The sequence below is a fragment of the Sus scrofa genome, chromosome 10 (assembly GCF_054392235.1).
Source record: "Sus scrofa isolate SSC_HxYL_T2T_F1_AM1 chromosome 10, Sscrofa_HxYL_maternal_Yorkshire_Landrace_v2.0, whole genome shotgun sequence".
Classification (NCBI taxonomy): domain Eukaryota; kingdom Metazoa; phylum Chordata; class Mammalia; order Artiodactyla; family Suidae; genus Sus; species Sus scrofa.
In genome coordinates, this window is record NC_139392.1 from 39,324,572 (window position 1) to 39,325,000 (window position 429).

The window sequence follows — 429 nt, forward strand, 5'->3', positions numbered from 1 at the left end:
TTCCACGGGGCCGGCTGTGGCTCGTCGGTGTCGTCGGTGGCGGTCGTGGGGCCCCCGCGAGGGGGGGGCCCCCAGGGGTTGAGGGGGAGGCCAGTCGGCGTCCTGGGTGTTGCGGCGGGACCGCCGTTGTGCTGGAGGCCTCTGGCGGTGAGACCCCGTGTCGTGCCCTGGCAGCCGACTCGCATCTGGTTTTTGGGGATGGTCCCCGTGGCCCCCCCCCACCTCGTTGGAGGCCTGCGGCCGCCCCCTCCGCCACCGTCCCTTTGTGGCATCTCTCTCGATGCCGGCCGCTCCCACGTTCGCCCTCCTCGCTCCCGCTCGTCTGTCTGACCTCCCGTCTGTCTGGTCCCCATCTGCCGACCCCCGGACCGGCGTCCTGGTGCGTCTCGCTTTCCTGGGCCCGCTGCGGCCCCGCTCCGTGCCCGCCGC